A 25,680-nucleotide genomic window follows, 5' to 3' on the forward strand; every position below is an offset into this window, starting at 1 on the left:
AAATCTTGTAAAGGCCATGCAGAAAGAAGTTTGAGTTCTTCCTTCACACTTTGGAGTTTGTTTGAAGAGAATAAATTCAAGCACGGAGTTTGAAAAGATGCTGCCAATGGAAAGCAGACACGGAGAAAATCAGGAGTTGGAGGGAGGGGGAGGGTGGCGACCGCTCCAGCAGGGAGGGAAGGCGCCGCTGCGGGAGACACAAGTGAAAAGTGCAGTTTCACAACGAGGAGCAGAAACAATGTTAAAGAGACACTCAAGTATTTTTGAACTGTGAAACTGCCAAGAGAATTTGAGGCAGAACGTATACAGTCCACATGGGGAAATGTTTTTTATAGAAAAATCCAGTTCCTAGGATATTCTTATCACCGAGTTGGAAGCAGGGAACAGATTCAGAACAATGCCTTTGTCAAACTCTTGGTGCCAAGAGCATCCCGGCCCATCTGAAAGTCTGGACTCTTGAAAGTAAGAAAACAATAGGAGAAGATGCGTCAGTAAGCAGTCTGGGTTCCGGTGACGATGGCCACAGCCCTGTCCTGGTACCTCAGACAAGTCCTGTCCGTCTTGGGGCCGCAGCTTACCCATCTGTAAAACAAAAGGTCAGCTGTTATTCTGAGCCTCCAGGACTTGACGGAAGAGAGTGATGTAAGAAAGCCTTGATAGAATCTCTGCTCCAGCTGTCGGGGAGCTGCAAAGGAACAGCCGAGCCCCATCACATGAGCAACAAACAGATTGGCTTCTGTGCTGAGGAGGAGTGGGGGGAGAGGAGGAGGAGGAAAGGAATGGGACTGGGAGGTGGTGCGGCAGAATAAAAAGGAGAAGAAGAAAAATAATAATTTAAGTGGAGCGCCTGGTGGTGTTTGCCACCCGCTCCGCTGGTTGTAGTGTAAGCATCTCACTGCTCAAATGTACGCCTAGGGTTTAAAAATAAATGAATATATATTTTTAAATAATATATAGCCTCTTCCTGCACTCCAGTTTTAACTTCTGCTGCTCAGCTGAAGTAGCAGCCACGTATTCCAACCGTGGTGAAAAAACTGACCTGCTTGGACTTATTGAAAACTGGCGTACCATCACATGGGCATACAACTGGATGATTTAAGGGATATTTTAAGGGCATTTTTGATCAGACTTTTTTTTTTTTGCTTATATGTATTATTGGGCATATGATATTCCAATTGCCCCAGCATCTGATGCTCTTTCCTGTAAGTGAGCTCTTCCCCATTTTCTTGAGGCAGAGCCTGCCTGTCTCTATAGAGCTTGGAATGATAAGTTATTTACCCAATTTCCCTTACAAATAGGGCACAGGAACATGAGTCTTTAAATTAAACCTTAACGAAACACTGAAGTGGGGATGATGTGGGATGATTTTGCAGAGAGTGGTGGCAGCAAGTGTCCATGTTGTATTTCCTGAGGCACCAATAGCATAGTGACAGTGAGGGATGGCCGTGTAGGGTCTGTGGTGTGGCAGTGTTGGCCATAATGTCTGGGCTCGGCAGTTGTGACCACGGTGCCTCTGTGGAGTGATTCGGGTAGCTTTCAAGTCACATAGTTCCTAAAACTGGCTCCGTAACCCTGCAGGAATCAAAGGTTACTCAAAATCCTTTTAACAGGTTTTTTGGTCTTGAATTAGTCTGATTTGATTTCTGATGCTTGGGGCTAAGAATCCTGATGTGGATATTAGAACTTAACTCACATGCAGTACACAACACTACTTCTTTAAATGTTTGATTTAATTCCCCAGTGAAGCCATCTGGATGTATAGTTTTCATTGTAAGGAGATGTTTAATTCCACTTTTTTATTGTTTTTGTATAGGGCTATTTAAAATTTCTATTTCTTCTCATGTCAGTTTTGTCGATTTGCGTTTTTCCAGTGACTTTCATTTCTTCTAAGTTGTTGAAATTATTTATGTTAACTTGCTCATAATATTCCTTTCATTATATTTTAAATCTCTATAGGATCTGTGTGATGTCCCTCTTTCATTCCTATCATTGTTCATCTGTGTCTTCTCTTCTACCTTGATCAGTCTGTCTAGAGGTTTCTTGGTGTTATTCATCTAGTCAAAGAACAGCTTTTGGTTTCATTGATTTTTTTCCCCCCAAAGTTTGTAAATTTCTATTTTTTATTGATATTTACTCTTTATTATTTCTTTTCTTCTACTTGTTTGAGTTCAATCTACTTTATTTTTCTAGCTTTTTTCTAGTTTCTATCTTTCATTTTAGGTCTTTCTTTTTCTTTCTGGAATAATCATTAGAGGCTATATATTTTCCTCTAAAGAACCACTTTAGCTACATCTGTTAATGGCTGTGTGTTGTTTTCATATCCATTCAGTTCAAACTATTTGCATCTTCTCTTGTGATCGATCCATGAGTTTCTCAGAGATATTTTTCCAAAATATTTGGGAGTTTTTCAGATACCTTTTCATTATTGATTTTTATTATATTAGGAATATATCCTATATGATTCCAGTACTTTCAAACATATTCATACTTTTTTAATACTCAGTATGTTGTCTATCTTAGTGAATGTTCTATGTGCAATTGAAAAGAAAGTGTATTTTGCTGCTATTAGGTGAAGTGGTCAATAAATGGCAATTAAGTTCCATCGATTGACAGAATTACTAAAGATCTCTGTATCCTTACAGATTTTAAACTTGTCCTATTAATTGCTGAGAGAGGAGTGTTGAAATCTTCAACTATATTTTGTATTTGTCTTTTTTTCCTTTTAATTTTACCATCATTTGCTTTACGTACTTTGAGGAACTATTTTTAGTGTTCATGTTTGTTGTGTTTTTTGAAAATTTGAGCATTGTCTCCTTAAGAAATATCTCTATCTCAGGTAATACTCCTTGTACTTTGATATTAAAATAGTCATATCAGTCTCCTTACAATTAGTTTTTCATAGTATACCTTTTTCTATCTTTTTCTTTTAAGCTATTTGCATCTTTATTTTTAAAGTAGGTTTCCTGTAGATAGATATCAATCTTTGATATTCAGGAAAAAAAATTGAATTCCAAGGAATTCTTGAGAATTCCTTAAATTATGTTATCCAATATTTTTATAACTTTTTTTTGCTTAAGTATGTATTTATACATATAGTTTCTTCAATATCATGTAGAAATAATCTCTATCTGAAAGACACTTGATAATAGAAATATTGTAAAAGGGAATATTAACACAAAATACATGTCACATAAAAATCATTTGCAAATTTGAAAAACAATACCATAAAAATTAATATCTAAAAGGTATCAGTCTTTAGAAAATTTCAAACACACAAAGAATTAATTCTCCTTTGCACTAGTCTTTACCTTTTTATGACAAAAATTATAAACGTAGAAAATTTTCTTTCGTCTTTGCATTGCTGTTGATTGAATTGTTAAGAATACATCCAAAAGCATCTGCAAATTGGGCTTTATGAGATATATTCCTTTATGTAAGATAGCTTCCTTTTTTAACAACAAAAGTATTTTGTCAGCTTGCCTTAATTTTGGTTTTGCCATTGAAATTGATAATCCTTTTGCTAATTCCGATTTTAGATCAGTTTCTATTTTTATTTCAGAGTATTACGTGATATTCACATGTTCTTCTCTTTGTATTTATTTATTAAAGTATTTGCAAAAGACTATAGCTTATAGTGCTTATTAAGCCATTGGAAAATGCTAGTGAACATTACAAGCTAGTATTCACATAATGTCACATTTAAATTATCTATCAAGGTTAATAGCTCCACACGGGCTCATGTCCCAAAAATGCCAATTTAAAGACTTATGTTAGGGGCTGGCCTGGTGGCACAGCAGTTAAGTGCACACGTTCCACTTTAGCAGCCTGGGGTTCGCCGGTTCAGATCCCGGATGCAGATATGGCACTGCTTGGCAAGCCTTGCTGTGGCAGGCGTCCCACATATAAAGTAGAGGAAGATGGGCGTGGATGTTAGCTCAGGGCTAGTCTTCCTCAGCAAAAAGAGGAGGATTGGCAGTAGTTAGCTCAGGGATAATCTTCCTCAAAAAAAGAAAAAAAGGACATTTTGAATTTGAAAGTTGTAGTTCTTGAAACACCATTGAGAGGATTTATGTAAAGTATGCTATTCATTTAAACTTGTTAATAATTATTCTATTTATGAGAGTGATTCACTGTTAGTGGAAGACAAGGCATGAACACAAACTTACAACATGACCACAGCTATAACTGACTCATTGATTAGATTGTGGCTGTTTCTCTCTTCCCTGTTCCTTCCCTGGTTCCTGAAAATGTATTGTGACCTTAAACTCTGGATGTCTGTGCTTCCTGCTCTTGCTTTTCATTTGACATCAGTGGATTCCTTAGAACCAGTAATGTCTTTATATTTATTGTTAAGCTTTAATTTGCACCAAACATTTGTAATTTTCCTGGTTTCTCAATTTCTTGACTGATATTTATCAGGATCATAATTTTGAGAAATATATAAATCTCTCCAAAATGCAAGGAAGCAATTCCATATGGAAACATTAATCATATATTTGAGTCTTGCATTTTCAATGTCTGATAATTTCTGCCTTTTAATTTGGTATATTAGGCCATTTACATTTAATATGATTATTAATATGGTAGAGGTTAAGTCTACCATCTTGCTATTTGTTTTGTATTTTCTCCAATCTTTGCTTCTTTTTCCTCTTTTCCTATCTTCTTTTGAATCAGTGAGCATTTTTAGTACTTCATTTGTTTCTACCCTGAACGTATTAAGTATACTTTTTTGCTCCATTTTTGTAGTAACTGCTTATGGTTTGCCAAATGTATCTTCACCTTTTTATAGACTACTTTCAAATTATAATACAAGAACTTTAGAATGGTATACTTCCACCTTACCCTCCCCATCTTTCCAAACTTTGTGCCACTGTGACTATGCATTTTAATTCTATAGATATTTGTCTAGCCCACTATCTATATCTATATCTACGTCTATATCTATCTGTATCTATATCTGTATCTTTTTCTGTAACTCTATCTTTATCCTTAAAAAATTATTTTCTTCTAAAAAACAAACAAAAAGTATTTACACAGTTACTCATCTATTTACCATTTCTGGTATTCCTCATCCCTTCTATAGATCTGAGTTTCAGTTTGGTGTTATTTTCCTCCTACCCCAAAATTTTCCTTTAATATTTCTGTAGCCTTTGCATATGCTGTTGCTTCTGCTTGAAATGCTCTTCCCCCAGTTACCTGCATGGCCAGTTCCTTTGCTTCGTTATGTCTTTTGTTCAAGCATCACAGTCTACTTGAGACCCCTTTGACCATCTTTTTAATGTCGCAATGTCCTGCCCCTGGCACTCTCTATTACACATTCTTGCTTTATTTTTATGACAGCACTTAACACCATCTGGCCTAATCATTTAGTTTTTGTCTGTCTCCCTGCCGTTAGAATCTAAGCTCCATGAGAACAGAGCACGTTATCTATTTTGTTCACTAATGCACCTGTATACTTATACTAGTGATACACCTACCACTAGTGCCTATAACAGGGCCTTGCACATGGTCAGTGATCCATAATTATTTGTTGAATAAGTGCATATGACCTCTCCTTTGCCCCCACAAAGAGCTGGGATGCCCTACTCAACTCTTGGTCTGAATCTACCCTCAATTGTATATAATACTCTAAGACTAGTCAATTTGTTCTGACCAGGTAGTTAACTTATTTAGTGGTTAATCCAATCCAATGACTTGATCCAATAATTAGGCCTTTACTGAATGTATTCTTTCTGCTCGATCCCACATTTATTGGAAAACTATCTCCAAGCCAGTGCCTGTTCCAGGCGCTGGGAATACAGAAAGAAGAGGACGCAGATCCCATCTCAGGGTGCTCAGGGGTCTCCAGTCAAGCGATCCAATGAATTCGCCCAGAGGTATGAACGAAGGACGGAGCTGGTATTCATGTGGAGGTGACCAGCAGGGCTATTGAGGAAGGCTTTACATAGGAGGTGACAAGTAAACTGGGTTTTGACAAAAAATAAAATAGGAATTTATCTGTATGGGAGTACATATCTAAAGAGTAATAATGTGACAGTTTAAAAAATGTTGTGTGGCCCCAGGTTGACGCTCACTGACCAGAAGTCTTGCCGTGAGCCTTCTAGTGACTGAAATCCACTCAGACCGCTCTGGACACCGCCTCATGCTCTGTCTCGACAGGGTGCTTGAGCCTGATGAGGGCCTGCGTCTTCAAGACCTGTCCTGGCTCCACAAGGGCATGAAAGGGCCCTGAGAGGAAAACTCTCCCCACTGGCGAGAGGAGGCTCCGCAGAGAGCAAGCAGCTCAGAGCGAGCATCCTAGGCTCCCCGAGACAACGGGTGATTCCCAAGAGCTGTACAGCTGCTGAGGCTCTGTGCTCTCAGCACAGCCACCGCCAACACGACATGCCCTGGGTTTTAATGTTAGGGGCTGGAGAGCCTCCTGCCAGAAACCCTTGATGTAATCAAGATGAGGCTGTCGTGGACTTGCACACTTTAGGATCTGGGAGAGGAAACCTCGTCCAGCTCCACTTTGGGGTTGTCCCTTATGCAGTGAAATAGTCCTACACTTGACTTTGAAGCCAGAGTCTTGGGTCGGTTCGCCCCCCGTATGTATCAAACAACTCCCCTGAACTTTTCCCTCCTCCACCCGTCCCTACAGCCGTGTACCCTCACGCCCTTAACTTGTCCCTAATCCAGTAAGCAAAGCCTCAGGAACATTTAAAAATGATTTATGAAAACAAATCTTCCCCCGAATGTGCTTAGAGCAGCAGCATCACACAGCTGTAAGCAAAGATGAAAGACCATGAGGAACAGGGCCCACGCAAGCCCGAGGGAGCACGCCACCTGGGTCTCTGCCAGCTTCTCCTGCAGAGAGTGCGTACGAGGTTGATAATGAAACTAGTGACCGATCCGTACTGAGCGTCTCCTGTGGTGCCGAGCCCTGTGCTAAGTGCTCCCCATCCACTGAATCTCACCATGTTCACAATCATCTGAAGGCACGAGGCCTATTTTCATCTGCATGTTACAGATGAGGAGACTGAGATTCAGAAAGGGTAGGTAATTTAGACAAGTTCACAGAGCTGGTGCATGGAAGAGCTGGGACATGAGTAGCAGAAGTGGAGAGGAAAACATCGAGTTGGATTACTAGAATCCAATAGATGAAACAACCGCATAGAGGAAGGTTCAGAAAAACAAAAACTGGGCTTGATTTGTCTACTTCGGGTGCCTCCATTTCTCTAGTTGCTTGGCTTATTGCTAATTCTCTACTCTACTCCTCGTCGTGTAGGCACCACCTCTCCACCGGAGTGACATGGAGTCTGAAATCTACCACATCGGATCAGTGAGAGCAGTAATTAGGGAACTTTGGGCTGGGGAGAGGAGGCAGATGCAGGACCTCAGTGAGCCCCAGTAAGAGAGATTGTTCTGTGTGTAAGGCTGGAAAGGCCCCGGCCCCACACATCATCCCTAGCCCGGCCACGGACCATCCTGGGAGCTCCTGAGGAGCAGAATCTGTGTCATTTAGGGGGACTTCTGAGATGCTAATCAGAGCTCTTCTCCTCTGAGTCCTTCAAAAAATGAGAAGAAGACCCAGGGGTCAGAGAGGGATTAAAATGTCAGAACGGTCGTTTGCAGAGTTGGATTGCATCTAGAGTCAACACGAGGCTCCCTGTCTTCCTCAGTCTAGCCTCTGGTGACTTACCCAGCCAGCGGTTGCCACATCAAGGTGCGATGTGCACCCCGTTGTTCCTGAGGGCAAGGACAGAGTCAGGCCCTAGACCTGCAACGAGAAAGTGTGCTTGCCAAATGGCAGCAGGAGCTGAGAGCCCTGTAAGGGCAGCAGGCCCCAAAGGGAAAATCAGGGCAGACCACAGGGAACAGCAAACCTTTCGTAACATAACCCGCCCACGGACATCAGACTCCCCACCCTTCCCAGCAGTTCGGTTCCCTCTCTTCCCATAGGAAGGATGGCATACAGGAAAGAGCGGGAGTTATTTTTCCAAAACTTTCAGGGCGGAAGTCATCATTCTCTCTGTCATCAAGGGCATGGAGAATATGACATGATACCTCCCATGGCAGATTTAATTGTTGATCTCCATCTCACCTCCCTGCATCCACATCCTTGCTGTGGCCTCACAGCAAGGTCAGTCGGAGGAATATGCTTTCCTGTCTTTTGGTTCTGAGACTGGCTACAAGATTTGCTTTTAGCCAATGGCTTGTGGATGGAAATGACAGCGTCCCAGTGCCAAGACTCGGCCTTAAGACGCCCGCAGGTTTCTGCTCACCCTCTTGTGCTCTGGTATCACCAGGAGAAGACATGCCCCAGGGAGCTCGCTGGTCCAAAAAGGATGAGAGACAAGTGGAAAGAGCCATGCCAGCACTCTAGCAATGCCAGCTTGGAGCAGAGCTGCCTGGTCAAGACCCTTCTAGATCAGCCAAACCCCAGCTGACTTCACACACACAGCTGATGATACGTAATTGTTTAAGTCCCTGAGTTTCAGAGTTGTCTGTTACACAGGAACGACATCAGTTATTTACCTTCTTTATTCAGCCTGAATCCCCAGGGCCTAGCAAAGCCCCTGGAATAGTGTATATGCTCAAGAAGGTTTGTTGTTTGAATTCATGAAGTAAATCAACCTTTGTTTTAACCAACTCATCATAATGTCTCGCTAATAACTGGCAGACACTGTGATATTCATCCATGTGATTTTGGAGGAATGAAAACAAAAAATCAAGACAGCATCCTCTTGATGTGGATCACTAAGCATCTGGGTTCCTAGGAGTCAGGGTCTGGAGTCACCCAGCTCCCCTTGGCCTCACGGCAGGCGGCTGCTGCCTCACACACTGCGGTTCGAAGAAGCCAGCCTCGTCCATCTCCCACTGGGCGCTAGTGGAATGAAACGAACCACACAATGAGGCATTTGTTAGCATCCCATGCTGATTCTGAAGGCAGAGCCACCTCTGCCCTGAGGCATGAGAGTCCAGCCAGAGGCTGCCAGTGTGAATTCAGATCCACATCCCTCCCATTTTTTCAAAGGCAATTTTCCAACACATGTGAGGGAACAGATGCTTTCTCAGGCTGGCCTAATGCTGCTTTCCAGGAGCAGCACTCTGGAAGGTGGACCATCAGGTGGAAGAAGTAATCTTCAGAGAGCTGCATTCCCATGGGGATGGTGACAGCTTGAGCTTGACGGGGAGTCCTGTCGTATTCTGAGGTGTGAAGGGAAGGCATGAACTGTGCATATGCTGTACCATACAGTGTTGCCTGCTGCTGCTTGTAGCTTCATTGTAGCTGTGAATGCTCTGTTCCTCTCCTCTTCACCCTTGACGATTCGCGAACGTACAGGATTGGCCTGTGTGAGGCAGAGCTTCCCCGCATGGTAGGCAAGTGAGGTTGTGGGTCTGATAAGGCCTCGCACTGGGGCCAATGGGTGTGTGTTAGGGAATCTCAGGGCTTGTGGCTAAGCAGCGTGCTTTTCCCCAGGTAGCCTTCCCACTGTGACAGTGTCAAGATCTTTGGTTTTGTTGAAGTACAGACTTCACAATGATGAAATACCTTCTAAAGGAAGCACACATGGAGGGTATCCAACCAGAGTCTGCATAAATTGAGACACCTTCAACTGCATCAAAGGAGACACAGACTTATGGCCGGTGTGCATCCTGGTGGTTTTAGGGTGCACCGAGGTGGTCCTAAAGACCACAGCTTCCACCTTTACTGGATAGGACAAGAGGGCCTAAGAGACTCCATTCTGACTGTGACAGGAGGAGAGAAAAACAGAAAGGGGGAGAAGAGAGAGGGGAGGGGAAGAGAAGGAAAGGGGAAGGAGGAGAGAGCAGGGAGAGAAGGGGAAACTCTTGTCAAAATCTTTTTAGTGCACAAAACTAATACTGTTCATCTTGGATTTGGTGAGCTGGATAATATTCTGTGCACAGCACCTAAATGAATTATTAAATGTCAACTCAAGATGGCTTAACTAAAATATCCAATTTAATAACTAAAAGTATCTAAGGTAACAATAACAATTTTACATGTGAACGTAGAGTTGTCAAGTCAAACCATTATAGACAAGCTTTTGGGCTTTTCACATAATCTCCCTCCACATCTCATCTTCTGTCACTAAATAGCCACTCTGGAGAGCATGTTCCATTTCAATAAAGATCATCCTTCCGGAGCAGGCTGCTCTATTCAGATGGAGCCAGCAAACCTTTTTTTTTTTTTCCCCCTAAAATATAAAGCTAAACAAGATCTCAGTCACAACCACCAAATCTTTATTAATGCATTCCTTGTGCTACTTCTGAATATTAATAAAAATTAATAATTAATTTTGCCTTTGGCGTTGCAAGATATACTAGTTTTAATTAGTGTACTGTACTCCTATACAATTAAAAAATAATTGATGTCCACGCTTATTGGCGGTGTCTGTGATCTTCTTTTCTGTTGTTGTCAACAAATGCCTTAAAAAACAAGTTCAAGAATGTTGTGCTGTCTCCATGATTTACACACCCAAAGTAACAGGCAAATCTTTTATGATGAAACAGAACAGTTTTCTGTTTAAATTATACACAAGTATATTAACTAGAAAGAGAAAATTAAAAGCTGATGGCTACAAGGAATAATGGAAAGTCTATAAAAATGTTTTATCTATCAACAAATTTGCCTGGAAAATATCAATGGTTGGCACCATCTCTCAGCTGAAACACGGAGAGGCCATCTTGGATTTGTTATGTCAATTCCATCAAGCATTTAATTCTGATGTCCTCCTTAATCAGCTTTAGTTATTTAAATTCAGCATATCATGTTACTGTTCTACTCCATCATTTTAATTGTGCCATGAACTACTTTATTATAGAATGCTAAACTCTCTCCCTGTGTCTCCCTCTTTCTCTCCCTTTCTTAACAATGCAGACTGCGGAACTCAAGAGAGAATGCCTATGGTTCAAGGGTGAAATAGCTTCCTTTGAACACACTTGTATCAGGAATCTCGAGCAGACAGAGGGTGGCTATTGTTTTAGAAGAAAATAATTCAAATCCCACAGCGCACGTACTTCTTGGTTTTATTTTCTTAGAACCAGGCTTCTTATTTTTAAGAAATCGCCATTGAACAACCACAAATATACTTGTGATATCAAGCGGTGAAACACTAAGAGGAAAGTGACTGCGTAAGACACAGGGCAGAGAAGAAAGGGGGCAGTGTAGGGTCCGGTTTCACACTTTGCCCTTGACTCACTGGTTATGAGTATTTCTTAAGGCAGAAAATCACAAATTAATGCAAATGATTCTTTTATCAGGTTAATGATCTTAATAGCAACTTTAAGTCAAAAAATAGACTATGCCAAGTATCTGTCCGAAAAATGTTCTCTTTGGTTTATTTTCCATAACAGTACAATCTTCATAGAATTTATCACAATTATCTTGATCAAGCATCTGATTACTTGTTCCCAGTCTGTATCTCCAACCAGAATCTCAGCACCATGAGGGCAGGCGCTCCTTTGTTTATCCACAGCTGTGCTCATGGTGTCTAGCACGATGCCTAGCATACAGCTGGCAATGAGTGAACATCTGTGGAATGAATTTATTGATGCTGAGCTAAAATGCATTTTTCTTCTTCCTTGTGTCTTTTGAATTTTCTTTTTGCATGCCCATCAAAAGGTGAATGGATAAACAATCTGTGGTATAACCATGTAACGGTCTATTACTAAGCAATAAAAAATAAGCTATTAATATACATAATCCTGTGAATGAATCTCAAAACAATAGGCTGAGCAATATAAGACAGTTACAAAAGAGTACACACTCGTGATTTAATGCGTATGGAGTTCTGGAGCAGGGAAAGCTACGCTGTGGTGAGAGAAATCAGAACAGAACATGGGCTGCCTCTGGAGGAGATTCACCAGAAAGAGGCATCAGGGAACGTTCTCGGGTGATGTAAATGCAGCCCTTGATTGGGCTGGTGGTTACACGGATGTATACATTTGTCAAAACTCATCAAACTGTACACTTATTTCTGCATTTCTGGTATATAAATTATGCCTTAATTTATAAAAATCTTAGGAATACATATTTCCTTTTTCTAGTCCATTGGCAAGTGAAGGAGGAAACTCAGAAAATGCATGCAGTTGAAAGGCTCTGGAATTCCTCTCCCCATGTCACCACCTCCCTCCACAGGTCCCAGGACTGTGCTGCCAGCCAGCAGAGTTGACAGAGGCTACAGCCTGTTCCTCACACTGGTGCTCTTTCCTACCTGGCCTCGCCTGGCCTGGGGCCTGGGCCCCGTCTCTCTGGCCTAATGCACAGGTAGTGAAGACAGAGGTTTCTTCATCACAAGCCTGCAGTTTCGGATGCAGAGACGTGCCTGGCTTCTCCACCAGAAGCTGTGAATAACACTTCTAACAGTCCATGCAAATGCTGTGGTCTATGTCTGCACGCCCAGCTGGTCTGCTGATCAATTTTTACTTCTCAAATTGGGTCAGTGAAAAAGGATGGAGCTTTCCGTTCCTGTGATCTAAATTCTCAACGCACTCTAAATTCTATTAACACTGGGAAACCTGGAAATTCCAAGGCACGCCTTTGGCTTCACTGGGACCACCTTTCAGAAAGGCCCGTTGACCTATTTTCTTTTTAGACTTTCTTTCTTTTAATTAAAAGCCTCAAATTTCCTGGGTGTTAACGGAGGATTAGCTTGAGAATTAAGATGCTGTGCATCAGGCAGAGAACAAGCATGTGGCATGGTGAGCCATGCCCCCTCCTCATCAGCACGTAACCACACCTGTGGAGTCTTCTGATCCAGGAGATCACTGTGCAACCCCTCGTGTCTGTAAGAGGGACCAAGACAGGAGGGAAGGCTTCCTGATACCATACCCTGGGGGAGATGGGCTGTGGATTCTGGGGCCTTTGGGAATTCTCTGTTGGCTCGTTCTAAGAATTGCATCTTTTCCTCTTATTCCACTTGAGAGGTCCCGCTTCTCATCCTGACTCTGTTCTCCTACTTTCCTTCTGTCATGGGTGTTGAGGGCATACTTGGGGCTAAGAGTCACAGCTTGCTTTGAGCTTCCAACCTCACTATTGTTGGTTGGCCTTTGGGATGCCCAGGGACTTGCAGGTGTCTGAGCTGCAGCCAGTGGCCTGGGTTCCCCAAAATGAATTATGCACTTGACTTGTTCTACATCTGGCTTATCCAGACACATCTCTTGGATAAATTTTTATTTGATGTCCCTCATGTTCCCAGCCCAGGTCATGTCCAAAGGAGGTCCAAAGCATACACAACATAATCCCTCAGGCCACAAAGGCACCTGGGAGGGACTTCGCATGCACGCAGAAAGTGGGAAGTGTCAAAGGAGGAGGGCAGATGCTGTGCTGGGTCAGGGGAAGAAGGGGACTCAGAGAGTGGGGACAATGAGGGGGCACCTTGAGGAGTGAACCTCAGCCTTTGTCTCGAGGGAGGCACAAGGTCAGGTGAACGAGGATGGTCTGGTTTCAACAGCAAAGGAATCTTGTCTGGTGAGAGAATGAGCACTGTTCTTGCCAAAAGCAGGCTTTTTTTCTGAAGTTCAGACATTCTCATCCTAATTTCACAAGTGTTGCCATACCATATACTCCCAATCACATATGGCCACACAAGAAGGACAAAAGGACAAACGGAGAGCGATGGGTGGCGACAGCCATGAAGATCAGGGAAAGGCAGCAGGCAGCTCTGGCAAAGAGGTGGTTTTTAAAGCACAAAAACAACAAAAAGTCACAGAATAATGCAAGCTGGCCACTCCAGTCCTCACGCACCTCTTCGTGGCCCAGCCCCGGCTCCCAGGCGAGTCCTTATCCCGACCCCGGAGCTTCACCTGCTGTCTCTCAGTGCTCCGCGGCATCTGCTGAGACTATTTTGGCAGCACCCACCTTTAAAGAAGTTTCTGTTTCAAAATGGACATGGAGAGCGGAAGTCCCAGGTGCAATGGCACGCTCAACCACGGCGCCGCATCAGGACTGCCTGCGGGTCCAGGACGGAGGCGCGGCGTTTTCAGCTTCATGTCCAGAAGCACTTGGCCACTCTGAGGTCCCAGTCTTTCTCTGCTCGGCGTGCTCCCACGCCGTCAGGGCGCAGTGGGCCAGCTGCTGTCTGCAGATGCATCTGGTACCTGCCGGCGGGGAGAGGGAGATTCAGGGTTGCTCAGCTGACGACAGCATCAAGAGCCCCAAGGAGCTCGGGCTGCGGCGAACACACGCTGCACTGAAGGCTTTCACGCACTATCTCACGGAGCCCCCATGGCCACCTTCCGAGGGGGGATTGTTCATCGTTGTTTCTGTGATGGTTTGCTTAACCCACCACTCCCATGTTAGACTATAACCTCCGGGAGGTCAGGCCTGGGTGCACCTCGGTCCTGCACAGTGTCTGGCGTTCAGTTGGTGCTCAATAAGTATCAACTGGAAAAGCAAATATCAGGTCTCTTGAGTCTAAACATCAAGTCTAGCTCTCACGTCCCAGGGAGCTGAAGCCCTCTCAGATTCCTGCCCCCACCTCCCCAAATCCCCCAGCAAAGCTGAGCTTCCTCCCTCCCTCTGGATCCTTCCATCCTCTTGCTCGTATCTCAGTTACCACACTTCCCATAGGGAACAGTGGCTGTTCACCTATAGATCTGCCCCTCCACTGGATCGGGGACTGCTAGGGGACAGGGGCTGGCACTAGGAGCTCTCAATGAGCGCTTGTATAAAATAGAGCTTGTCATTTTCCAACACCACGTCCTAACAGAGTTGACCTACGAGTGGGCTGAAATCCTGATTTGCTACCAGGATCACGAAGGACCTGAATTATGTTTGCTGGGCTGTTCCTTAACGGTGTCCTTTGGGAAGGCAGCCAGGCGTCCACCATTCTAAAGGACTTCCTTCTGGTGACACTGCAGAGAACGCCCTTAGGTGTGGGGAACAGAGGCCTCTCGGGGTTGCTCTGCTCTCTCTGACACACACCGAGCCTCTCTGCACTCCAGTCGATAGAGGAGACATCGAGATGTGGACTGGCAGGCTGGCCTGAGTGGGGTTGACTATTGCGTATGCTTGACTTTTTGCGTAACCAGCAAACGCGACTTGTCTAACTATACAAATGGAAGTTTTATGATGATAAGATCAGTCGTTACTGATATATTCATGTAACAAGCTGACAGATATAAAACGACAAAGCTTGCTTTTCTGCCTCCCTTTCTTTCAGAGAAAAAAATAAATACCGAGATGATGGGTCACTTTGAAGAGAATTTATGATCTGAATTACCTAATACCTGGTGAACTTCTAACATGCGAGATGAAGTCTCTCAATGCTATTAAAAAGATAAACTTCATTTCCCAAGATTGCAGTAAATGGATTCTTCCTGAAGAGGAATCCAAAGGTCTCACCTGCCGTTGCCCCAGGCAAGAATCGCGACTGCCGGGAGGAAGGGGCCTCCACCTGGCCGCACTGCACCAGCACCTCCCCAGCACGTCACAAAACATCCCTCCATCCTGTGGAGGAAACCCTGGATCCTGAAACGTGTGTGCATCCAAAGTCTCCGTGGGAAGACGCAGCGCCCCTGCCACAGAGGAGTACACGACGTCAGCTGGAAGCAAGAGGAGAGGAGGGCATCAGGACAAGTCCCAGGAATGGGACAGTGGCCACGGCCAGCGTTTTCCTTCAGTGAGGTGATGACCGAGAGCACAGCATCTCACCTGGGAGTCTGTGGTCAGCCTTTCTCTCCACGCTGGCTGGTGCCACTTTTCCTGCTCGGATGGATGTGGAAGTTGGTGCCAGGAGGATGCTGGCGGTGCCTGCAATTAGACAGTAGTAGCCTGACAACTTGACCTTTCTTGTTGGCTCAAGCTCCCCTTGTTCCCTACTTCTGGGGAGCACAGCCAAGCCCCAGGGCCAGGAGCACGTCTCGTGCCAAGCAGTGGGCCAGGTGCTCCGTAGGCTTGGCCTCCTTTCACGCTTACACCTGCTCTGCAAGGAGAGGCGTTGCTACCCTCACCTGTAGAGGATAAACCAGAGGCTCAGGAGGGAGGAAGGCGTGGCCCCACTCTTCCCTGTCAGTGGTGGGAAGGTTCAATTAGCTCACATGTACGGAGTCTCTACCAGAAGGCTCCAGATAAATGTCCCTTCCCACCTCCTCTTGCTCAGCTACAGTCATGGTGGGGCTGGTGCTTAAAACCCTGCCTCCCTGTGTCCAAAAGGTCCTCAGTCCTGGTTGTCTGGGGAATAGGAATCAGGGATGGACAAGGCAGCAAAAGTGTGTTTCTCCATTTGTGGCTGTTCCTTTACAATGATGTCCCTTCTGGGGAACCACGGAGGGCCAGAGTGGGTGGGCTCCATTCTAGAGAGAAAGACGGCATTCCAGAGAGATGAGGTGCGTCTCCACAGCCACACAGTAGGGCCCTCACAGAGGCATGGCAGCCCAGGGTCCTTCCAGCCGCAGCCCCACGTCCTTGCCGCTGTGCGTCTCTCCGGCTTCTTCTTGCTTTTTCTCTAGCCTCCTGCCTCCTCCCGGCACATTCTCAGAGTCTGCTTATTTTAGGAGTGTTTGCAGTGTGCTGACCTTTCCCTGCAACATGTTTGTATCTCAGGGGAAAGCATGGAGGGTGGGTTTCAGTCTGTGTGAGTGTGTGTGTGCGTGTGTGTGTGTGCGTGCTGGGTATCAAATCCAAATTAAACTCCTTTACTGTATTTTATCAGATTGATCTTCTGTGTCCTCCTCAGCATTGTCTCATTTAAATAAAACTTCCATTTGTAACAATCCTATAAATAGAAAGCCGTATTGATCAGGGCCCCACCGGCAGCTGCACTTTGGCCATCGTTGAAGCCTGACCGGTTAATGTGAGGGCTACGATTTATTATGCGGCAAGATACAATGCAAGGCCGGGCCATCTAGGGCTCTAAACAGCAGCGTGCTTAGTGTGGGCAAGTGAGTTCAGTGGGGCCATCCTTAGCAGCACAATTTGCTCTTGATTTGCTGTTTCAACGAGCGAGTGGGGCCTTGATGGGGACCACCTTGCCCCAGGCATGTCTCATGTGTCAGTCTCTCACCATCCAGTGAAGACGCTAGTCCAAGAGCACCAAAAGCTGGGGAGATGTGAGTGAGTGACAATTGTGCCTTTTCTACTGGGGATGTCGAATTGACCACATTGAAGCATCAGCATCACCTACTAGATGCCTACTGTGCGCAGGGCAGGGTTGTCTGTGAGTGGAATCTATTTCCGCCTGAAGCTGTAGACTTCGAACATGTCTCCACTGCTCTGTTTATGAAGACATGAACCGTTACTTTCATCAGTCAGCTGGGCATTATTGCGAGCTGTTTATAATCAACTGGTTTTCTCCAAATTCATGGAAACTAGGTGTAAACAGGATGTTGGTCTGCTAATAGAGATAAGATCATGTTTTGTTTTGTGTTTTTTTTGGTTTTTTGGTGAGGAAGATCGGCCCTGAGCTAACATCTATTGCCAGTCTTCCTCTTTCTGCTAGGGGAAGATTATCGCTGAGCTAACATCTGTGCCAATCTTCCTCTATTTTATGTGGGATGCTGCCACAGCACGGCTGATGAGTGGTGTATAGATCCATGCTCAGGATCCGAATCCATGAGCCCTGGGCCACCAAAGGGGAGCATGAGAACTTAACCACAACACCACCAGGCCAGCCCCAAGATCACGTTTTTTTAGACACAAAGAAATTTGGCTCAGAGCCCCACTCTGCTCCACTGGCAGAAACCCACTCACTTCCAGGGGCTCTGCTCCCCAGCATGCCAAGATTTCCTGCTGGGGCTTGCCTGTGACCGAGAATTCATCCTGGGTCCTCAGACAGAGGTACCCCTGGACACTGGACGCCATAACCAAGAACTTCAAAGCTGGAGGTGTGGAAAATTTGTTGCTACCACGATGTTACAGGGAACCATCTAACCAAAAGTCAGCGATTTGGCTTCTCACGCCTGACCCCAGTGCCTTCAGGGCTCTGATCTCCCCTATGGCCTTTCAGCCAAGGCTGGACTCTGATCTCCCCACTTCAAGTCCATATGGCACTTCAGGGTCTAGGTTGTGACTTTCCTTGGCTTTTGTCCTCGTCCTTGGCTGTCTGTTCATATTTACAGCAGAGGGTGGGGTCATGACTTTTAGGGAGCTGGTCCAGCCTCCTCTGCCACTGGGCACTTATGTTTCCTGCTAGGCCTCTCCCCAAAGAGAAAAACTGATGGCTGTCTCTGAAGACATTAGGATGGAGGCTTGTCAACCCAGTGGATCACTTTGGGGCAAGTGGGAAAGAACGTGCCAGTAGGCCTGGGAACCCAGAATGAGAAGGGGAAGACAGAGCAGCCAGCCTGCCCCGGGGGAGTTTAAGCGTAGTTCTCACCCTGTTCCCTGGGGTCAGTATGGTGGGGGGAGAGTTGGGGAGGGGAGGGCTGGGAAGGGCTGTCTGTCTCCACAGCTCTGAGCTTCCACCAGGCACACCTGCTGTCAGCCCCTCATAGCCCTCGCCCATGCACATTTCAAGTTGCAACTTCTTCAGTTCACATTCACCCGTCAGCCGCTCCTTCCACCCTCCCGCTCCCACTAACCCGCTGACATCGTCACCTTCTGAGGTTCCTCCCTCCTCTGTGCTCCCCCATTTCGGATGCTTCATGGGGACTCAGGAGGCAGCAGAGACAAAGGTCAGCTCTCTCTCTACTGTCTTGCGTCAGAAGCTCCAGGACACACCTAGAAAGAAGGCCTGGGCGGTACTGCGTGCCAAAGGGGAATCAGAAAGCGATGACACCCAGGCGGGAGGCACACCTGTGCCACCTCCCAGACTGCATTTGCACACCCAGACCAGCCTGAGGCATTCCTGTGGTCACCAGCCTCCAAGGGCCAAAGTGCCCCAACCCCAGGCAGTGCCACAAAGTGGACAGGCTCTCCCAGAGTCCACATCCACCTGACTCCGGGAGAGCCCAAGGGAGATGAGAAAGCACTCTGTTGACCTCTCTGCCCAGTCCCCATGCCCCATCCCCAGGGGAATGGCCTTGCCCCCCAGACCCAGCACCAAAACCACCTCAGAGCACAGTAGTGTGTTTCCCAAAGCCGGGACTCTTCTGCCCCAAGTCACACAACGACAAGGCACCAACTGTGTGACACAGGTGAGCTCCACTGAGCCTCAGCCATCTCTCCTTTCCCGTGGCTCCTCCAGCCCGAGATGAAACGTGTACTTCCACATCTTTCCTGTAGGCCTGGTTTCCAGCCTCCTGTGAGCTTACTCACATGCACACAAACACACGCACACACACACACAAACGGCCATAGGAGGAACATCATTTTACAGTGCTACACTGACACCACATGCAGAGAAAAAGACGGCCACCACACTTCTCTCCGAAGCATCAGTAAGTCCTGTAGAAACGAAGTTGTCTGAACATTCGGCCTAAAACTCCTGGATTGCCAGGTTTCCCCAGGAACAAAGGACAAAGCTTGAGTGGGTACTGTCCCATGTCCGGGTAATTCACAGGCTTCCACAGGGAGACGGCTGTCCTGGGAAAAAGAAACTACGCACCAAAGGAGTAACCACATCTCCTTTGGAGCTATTCGCAGACATAAATAATGCTTTTCCTGTTTCCACCAGTTCCATGGAAGTTGAAAACATCACTGGGCACAAGTTCGGGCCCAGGCACCCGGCCCTGAGGGAGCCGTGCCAGCGCGGCCTCTGGGCTCTCCTTTATGCACACGGTGCTCCCTCTCAGAGGGGTGCTGACCTGCTTATCTATTACACTATAGAACAGGTCTTCATAAACTCTCCTTTCCTGTTAAATTTTAATAACTTGGTTTATAGGTAGGATAGAAACAGTATCTAAGTGGCATTTAAAGGCAAATCTATTAAGTTTTAGGGTACCTGTGTTACATGGTTAGAAACATTATCATCTAGATCCTGCGGGGGGAAATGGCCAGGGCATAAGAGAAGGAAAATTGTGTACTTTGGAAAACACAATCCAAGTCTAATATCATCTGTGAGAAGAAAATTCTCTGCTCGTTACCAAGAAGATTGTTATTATCCTGCCCATAAGTAAAGTTATTAAAGTTTGAGAACTGTGAAATGCTTAATGAGCAACTGCAGAATCAATGATTACAGCTAGAACCTGGACTGGTACTTGCTGAGGACAAATGTTAAATCTCAATTGTGGGATAGTGCCATGGCCCACGCGGCCCACCCGTGAGTGTCATGTGACTAAATAGTGAAATAGGATGCGGGTTGTCCGGTGACCACAACAATGCCACGGGGGCCGGCACTTCCAGTTGGGTTCCAGGGAGGAATTGAGATTCCAGCTAAAGGCCAGAGCAGTTTGCCCCCTCCCCCACTTGCCCCTTGTCATCCTCGGTCCACATCCTCCAAACAGCGGAGACCAGGATGTCCCAGCGGAGACAGAGAGAGTGGCAGCACCTTGCCCATGAAGAAGACGTGACAGGCACAAGTCACTGACTGCAGGCACACTGCTGGCTGCGGGGAGGGGACCACCCCAGCCACACGGCTGGTGAAGCTTCACTTGGGACTCTGGGTGTCTGCAAACAGAGACCAAAATGCAATATGATCGGCCAAGGATGGGTTTGGTCTCACTTCTTCAGTGGAGGGGCGGTGGGGTCATAATTGAGCCCTCGGCATTGTGTAGGGGGGTGTTGCATCAGGCTGCAGCTTGGTGGGACCGTGAACTGTGTGGTCTTCATGCCATTACATGGAATAGATCACTTTCTGCCAAAACCTTCATTGTCCTCTTAGAGCCCCCCTTTAACGAACCTCCTGGACTTGGCTGTAGATCAGAGGTTAGACTCACCCGGAAAACTTTTTTAAAAAGCTGGTGGCGAAGAGCCACATTTGGCGATTCTCTTTTTGTTAGTTTTCTGTGAGGCCTGAGCACTCAGGTATTTTAAAGGCTCTTGAGGCTACGCCAAGGAGCTCGGGCAGAGAACCATGAACTTGGAGCCATGCTTCTCAAACTTGGCTGCACACTGAGCTCACCTGGGGAGCTCTGAAAGTGCAGATGCCTGTGTCCCACTCCCAGGAACTCTGACCCTGTTGTTCTGGGGTGTGGCCTGGCTGCTGGCATCTTTCAAGCTCCCAGGTGAGTCTAAGGTGCAGTCAGGGCTGAAAACCACTCCTGCCTTGGAAGATGGGTCCTGAGCCAGTCTCAGCAGGTGAGGAAGAAAGCACAGAGGGCACCTCAGGCCTGTTTCTTGACGAAGCCCAGGGAGGTGTTGCAATTGCAGAGAGGGAATGTCAGCTGGTTGGAAATGGCAGCTGGACCTGAGAGGGTCTCTCAGAGTTCCTGTGGAGCCCAGTGAGGCTCAGAAAGAGGGTGAATGCTTTCCCAAGCAGGCAGGAAGAGTGGAAAAGTCCTGAGTGATCTTACATCTCCCTACTGCACTTCCTAAAGTCCCAGAGTGGAGAAATGAGGCAGCCAAGTGCTATCTGCACTCCCAGGGGCCGCGGGACCTGAGACAGCTGGAGGCCTGGTCGGGGTGGGGTGGTGGTAACGTTGGAAAGGTGTGTCGGGACTGGGTTTGAAGGTTCCTGAATGCCCAGTGGAAGGATTTTGTTGTCATCCCATAGGCAGCGGGCATCTCTGAAGGGTTTGGGGCACAGGAGGGGGCTGTGCAGCGAGCTGAGTTTGGGAAGATCCCTTGGCAGGATGTGATTTGAGGAGACAGTAGAATGGAGAGACACTGGCTAGGAGTCGCTGTACCACTTCAAGAAAAAGGTGAAGTTTCTCATCTTTTTTCTTATGAAGATCAAGAACGTCCCCTCAGAATTGTTTCAGGGTCTATGAGCTCTCACAGGTCTCACTCGGTCTGAAGGACACAAATGTGCTCAGACAAAGGGGTTGCAAATTCCAGGGCGAAACTGGTAACATAAAGGTGTCAGTCAGGCTGTAGAGAGGGCATCAGTGAACGATGGTCCTTTGGCAAACTAGAGAATACATGTGGCAGGAGGCGCTCCCATTCGAAGACGTTAAGGTGCTGTGTAGCCAGACCCTACATCTCTCTGGGTGTTCCATGAGCTCTACCTTAGAGGGCGGGCGCTGGATTGAGTGACCTCAATTCTGTTGCAGCCTCTCCTTCTCCTTGATAGGAGGCACCATCCTCCACTCCACCATCCTGCATCTTGTCCTCTCCACTCCTCACAGCAACGAGTGGTGTGGGGGAACACCTGCAGAAGGTGAAGGTACATATGTGGGGGACAAGTGCCAGGAGAGGCCCAGGATCTCCTGGATGGTCAACACCCTCTGTGTGCTCTTGGCTGATGATCTAGGCACCAGCCAGCTCAGGGCCAGCCTAGGAGGCTGTCCTGTATCCTCCACCAGGCAGAAAGCACAAATCCTCACCACCCACCACCACCAACCCCTCTGCGGTCCACTTTATGCTCTCTTATACACGTATAATTACCCATAGCTCCAAGCCTGAGAGGCAATGAGGAAGGAAAATGGCTCTGTTAACAAAGTACTGAAGATTGACTTGCATCACTTTCCTTTAATTATGTAAGAATGTTGTACAAATCATTAGGTAAAAATTTGATGTAAGCCTTCTTTCAATTAACAACAATGATGGAAGTGAAGCCCACATTAGTGTGTGGATTCCTCTGAAGAGCATCCTCTCTGTAGAGTGGAATGTCTATTAGCTTTCTGCCAAAATAAAGGTCACCAGACAGGGGCCAATCCAACTCTTACTTCCTTGAACACGCAACGTAATCAGGCAAGATGTGCCACACTCGGGAAACCAATGGTGCAGTTATATTGAATATGCCCAGTGCACTGCAACCTGACCCCTTTCTCTCCCAGGGTGCTCAGAATTTCCTGGAGCCTGAGGCCTGACTCAGGGGAGGGAAGGACAGTTGTCTGGTTCAGAACGCTCTTGTTCACAGTTTGTCCTTCCTATTGTCCTGATTTAAGGTAGAGACAAAATAATCCCAGTGCCTCACCTGGCCCACCCTATCAGAAGCATCTTGCGGATGGTGCAATCTGCAAATAACACGTAGAGACATGAATCTCAACCCACTAACTAGCGTGTGCAAGAATGCAGCTTCCTTCACTGTTCTACGACAACTTAATGTCCAATTTGGGTTTTCATTCCATTGTGTAGCAAATTAATCTCAGATAATTCAAGGTTCTTGCCTGGGACTGGTCTAAATTCCAGGAAATTATTGAAGAGCTAAGTGCCTGGAGGGAGAAAGAAGACGCTAGTCCTTGGTCCTCAGTCCATGCTGGCATCCATCACAGAAAGCATGGTCCCGACTGATCCCTGGTCATCCGACTAGGTTGGTCACAGCTCACAGCATCTAGCTCATCTGCACGGGAGATAGGATCTGGGACATACTGAGAGCTGGGTATCTCTGAGAGAAAGAAAATGCCCAAGACCATGAGGATCAAGTATGGTTCAACTTAGCCAGCCCAGAATCCATTGTCCCCACTTCTAGTAACAACACATTGATGTTCTTACAGGGAAACCAGCTCTCTTCACCTCTCAGTCCAGCCGATCTGGATGGAGCTCTAGAGAGGGAGACGTTACTTAGCCAACCAGCCCATTTCATCTCCCTGAACAAACTGTTTGGTTCAAAGATGAACCCTTCAAGACTGTCCACTGAAGGTCTTCCCCTGGGAACGTGGCTGCAATTACTGGGGAAGAAGCACTATGTTACGGGGAGTTTGCTAAGCAGGAAGGCTAAAGCTGGAAATTGCTGGGAGCACCATTTGGAGAGAACTTGCCTGAGAAAGAAGGCAATATGGAAGACTGCAGAGCTGAGAGACGGAAAGAGATGGGGTTCTGATGGCATCGTTGACCTCCTGGTCCAGCTGTGCCTGCAGCCGTCTGTACCTTACACTTTTCAGTTACATGAATTGGTCGTTTCCCTTTCCTGTTCAGGCTAGTTTGAACTGGGCTTCTGTCAAGTGCAACCAGGAAAATCTGAGTAGAATATGGATCTTAAACTGAAAGTCATTCTGGCTGAGCAGACCCAGGTGTAGTGGGGTCTGAAACTGGTATAATTTTAGCAGCCCTCTTTAAGAAAAATAATATCACATTACAAATACAAAAATAGGCACAAGGCCTTTTTTCAATAAGAAGGGACTCATGCTAATAGGGGCCCTGAAACTCAAGCTTCTTTAGCTCCTTTGTAATTGGGAGGCCCAGGGACTGGTCACCATTCCCCCAAAAAGCCTTTGGTGAAAGCACTTAGTCTCTTTGGTCTCAGTGTCATTCATCGTCTAAAGCAAGAGGGTTGGTCTAAGTTAAATCCCATCCAGCCCAAAAGCAGCACGTTTACAATCTCCAGTGAAGAAATGGCATCACTTCAAATTAGTCCTTTCATTATTTTCTCGGATGAAAATCTCTTTGTCTGTCCAGGATCTGCCTGGATATTCCAACCGGTCTGGACCTCTGCAGCACCTGCAGGCCACTCCACTATGCCATTAACACTGGCTCCAGGGATGGGTCAGAAGATTCAGGACAGCCATTCATTTCTGCCATCTTGGTAGGGGTAGGGCCGACCAGGAATGGGGGAAGCTGATGTTGGGAGAATAATGCCAAGCTATTGTACTCTCTTAGGAAGTGTTTCTTCCTCAGCTGTCTGGGCAGAGAAGCTTTCTTAAAGAATGTTTTCATACAAAATTTCTAAAATGCTGAAAATACAATAAGATTAACGGCCCCTGGAGGCTATGGTTTAAATATTTTATCTTCTTAGATATCAGTTACACTGCACTTTCCTCCAAGGATCTAAAGTCTTTTAAATATAGCATCTAATTAATCCTCTTGTCATCTATGGATGGAGCAGCACCATTACCCAGATTTCACAGGTGAGGATGCAGAAACTATGAGGGGGTGTGAAGCAGCCCATGCCAATCTGTGGAGACCCCAGCCACACCGCTGGTGGCTGACCCCCTGGGGACATCATCCATAAAGCCCGTTTGAAAGATGCCACCCCTGACTCGCACACCTCTGGGCATTCAGAGTACAGCAGACAGAGTCACCAAAAAGATACCGCAGAGGGTGGGGACATCTCTGCCCCAGATGCACAGACAAGGCCTCAGAGAGTTGAATGACTCACCTCATCAAGAGGTGACAGATTCGGGATCCAGATGGCCACATCTCCAACGCATCTCCTGATCTTTGCATCTTCACAGACAGGTTATTTTAAAAATAATCCCCTTATTAATATAGTCTTTGGACTAAAATGATGTGTTCCCTCAAAGAACCAAATAACGATGTAGGTCGTCATTAGTTTCCATTCACTGTGTGCCTACTGTGTCCCAGGCAACATGCCAGAATGACCTCTGACCTCGGCCGTGAAATGTCTGCATCACTGTTCACACTTTATAGCGTTAGAGACAGAGCCTCAACAAAGCTCACCTACTTAGTTCCAGCTAGAGAGCTGGTGGATGGCAGGGCCAGGATTCTCTCCATGAGCACCTGCTTGCTGCTCCTGTTTCATTTTTCAAACTGTTTTGATTGCTTAGATCCAGCATCAAGCAATATGGCCCATCACTTCCAGTGACTTCTGCTGGATAAACACAGGAAACAGAAGCTCGGGGAAGAGACACTTCCACTGATGATGATGGCTTCCTTGCAGCTGTCACCATTGCCACTGCCGGTGGGAGGACTGGAACATGGGGTTTAAGAAAGAGCAGTCTAAACTCAGAATCACTCAAAGCCTGTCTCAAAGAAAGGCAGTTCTCTCACTGTCAAAACTCAAGATTTCTCAG

Source organism: Equus caballus, chromosome 10 (assembly GCF_041296265.1).
Source record: "Equus caballus isolate H_3958 breed thoroughbred chromosome 10, TB-T2T, whole genome shotgun sequence".
NCBI classification, from domain to species: domain Eukaryota; kingdom Metazoa; phylum Chordata; class Mammalia; order Perissodactyla; family Equidae; genus Equus; species Equus caballus.